Genomic DNA, 2,695 nt, shown 5'->3' with positions numbered 1-2,695 from the left:
TACTCAGAATAAAGCTGATATATTGCACTTACTTTCTCAGCTCATTGCTATTCTTTTCTTCTCCTGGGCTGAGTGCCCCTCGCTCCCTCGCAGCGATATAATTCAAACTGCAAAATACCTTGACGTCGTTGACTTTAAACGAGCAGGGTCTGCGTGTCTTTGTGCGTACAAATGAAAACTGCGAGATTAAAGTGTGCGTGCTCCTGAACTCTCTGTCTGTCTGTCAAGGAGAGGAAAAGGCGGTGGTGGTGAGGGTGGAGCATCGCGCTCAGGAAAGGAGACTTTCTTTGATGGTGCCAATTAATCCGCACCAGAAAGTCGCTCCCCCCGACCGGGATTCGAACCCAGGTCTCAACGAGTTTGAAAGGTTGCGTCCTGTCAGAATTCTGGGAATTCCTCCTTTTCCGAGTATGTAAAACTGTGGCCATTGACCAAAATCCTAAGATGGAAGGATAGGTGAGACGTCACCAGTCTCTGTTTCAATGCAAAACCTACAGCAGGTGGTCAATGATCAGCACTAATTCGAGAGGCAGTCGGTCATTGAGAGAGGCAACTGCTCCAGACATGGCGGAGCCATGCCTCGGTTCTGATGCAAAACCAATCGACAGCGAGGACGTGGGGTGAAAAGGGAGCCTTGTGTGGCAAGTGCTCGACGATCGGAATGAATTCGAAGAACAATGGCCCATCGAGAGAAGCAATTGCAACATGATGAGAGACCATCAAAAACCATTAAAGACTCTTAACGACTTTGTAAGAACTGCTAAACAGACATGGAAGGGCCTCATTTAACAACGAAAACTATTGTAAGAGAGGGGTATATAAGTGGAAGCTCGAAACCCCTCTCTCTCTTGTTTGCTCTCTTGCGTTTGGTCTCTTGTTTTTTGCTCTTGTTTGCTGTCTCTGGTTCTTGCTCTCTTGCTTCTTAGCTCTTATCCCTTTTCCAGCTCTATCTCTCTTTCTCTCTCTCTTTGTTCCTGCTCGCTCTTTTTTTTTCACCCGAGCTCTCCAGGGAGACGAGCAGCTTCCAGTGAAACCAATGTGAGAGAACCGATCAGCCAGACCGAAGAGTGCAAAGGAATGGTGAGCCCCAACCATACGTGTGTGTGTGTGATAGGTGTCTCCAGGGTCCCCACCAGCCTCTTAGTTTAGCGGGATAAGGTACTGTAGTGGGTGTGTGTAACTCAATGTACTGTGCAGGACCGTTTTTATCGTTATTTTCTTCGTGTTGATGGAATAATAAAAGCAACATTCCAATTAAATTCAAACACCGAGTTTGTGTGTTCTCTGTGCTATTCGGCTACGTGATCCATCACCGGGTGCGTTAGCAAAAGTCCTGTCTTCCTGAACCCCCGGTCCATGAGGTATAAGTGTTCCTTGGCTAGACCGGGGACCAGATATCTGCACCGATCAATAGGGTGAGAACAACCCCAAAGCACCCTACAGTCCTAACCACTAGACCTGCCTCAACCTCCCTGAGGAACCTGCACATGAGGCTGAGAACATGCACGCCGGCCCCACTGGCAGCACCGACCAGCAGGGAGCTGTCCGTCGGGTCCTTCCCTTTCACAGGCTTTTGGCCCTCGATTAAACGGCAAAGGTGTTCAGAAGGAAGGACGGGAGGGTGGGAAATCAGTGGAATGTCACACCTCCGACCCAGAAAACAGGTCTCCTGGTCAAAGCAGTCCTGCCCCGCCCTGCCATTAACGTGACAATGGACAGGGCCCAGCAGCTTGAGACACATCTTTCTTTCAATCTGCAAGTTCCTTTTAAAAAGCTTTCCTTCCACAGCAGCCTCTGAGTGAGAGAGAGAGAGAGAGAGAGAGAGACTCACTGACTGACACAACGTACACACACACACACACACACACACACACACACACACAACACCGCCTCCCATCCGATTGGTGGACTGCTGGATCGAAAATCAAACTTTTAGTTTCAATGCAGGGGAGAGCCCGAACGCAGTCCCCCACTACCACAAATTTTGCAGTTAAGTATCCCGCATTTGGGGACATCGCAGGCGTCAGCGCACCCCGCGTGCAATGGGCTAGCCTCATCCTGGGAGATCCACCTTCAGGATCACAGATTCTCCCCTGCCAGGTAAGTATGCCTTATGTCGCCTCACAGTGCCACTTGACAGCATTCACTACCTCTTCACTCACAATGTGCTAATGCTCAGAGATTAATTTTGCTCCTGTATTGTAACATGTATCCGATAACATACTCAGAGAAAATACTGCAGCGATGCAGTGGTCTTTCCCCATGGCCCTGTCAATTTTTTTCCAAGTCAAGTATTTATCCAATTCCCTTTTGAAAGTTACAATTGAATCTGCTTCATCCACCCTTTCAGGCAGTGTATTCCAGATCATTACAACTGGCTGCATAAAAAAATGTTTCCTCATGTCGCCTCTGGTTCTTTTGCCAATCATTTTATCTCTGTACCCACTCGTGACTGACCCTTCTGCCTCTGGAAACAGTTTCTCATATTTACTCTGTCAAAACCGTTCATGATATTGAGCACCTCTAACAAATCTCCCCTTCGCCTTCTCTGCTCCAAGGAGAACAACCCAAGCTTCTTCAGTCTCTCCACATCACTGAAGTCCCTCATCCCTGGTTCCATTCTAGTAAATCTCTTTTGAACCCTAAGGCCTTTCCATCCTTCCTGAAGTGCGGTGCCCAGAATTGAACACAATAC

The 2,695-nt window shown here is 48.2% G+C and overlaps 1 non-coding gene across 1 annotated transcript; it reads right to left on the bottom strand.

Annotated features, from left to right (window-relative positions):
- Positions 1-1,944: 1,944 nt before the first annotated feature.
- Positions 1,945-2,108, bottom strand: LOC137326075 (U1 spliceosomal RNA). Its single transcript, XR_010964092.1, has one exon. It is a non-coding gene; the product is annotated as a U1 spliceosomal RNA (small nuclear RNA).
- Between the last annotated feature and the right edge of the window lie 587 nt (positions 2,109-2,695).

Source organism: Heptranchias perlo, chromosome 9, assembly GCF_035084215.1.
Source record: "Heptranchias perlo isolate sHepPer1 chromosome 9, sHepPer1.hap1, whole genome shotgun sequence".
NCBI lineage: Eukaryota > Metazoa > Chordata > Chondrichthyes > Hexanchiformes > Hexanchidae > Heptranchias > Heptranchias perlo.
Note: the sequence above shows the minus strand (reverse complement) of the source record. Positions and strands in the feature narration are given on the sequence as shown.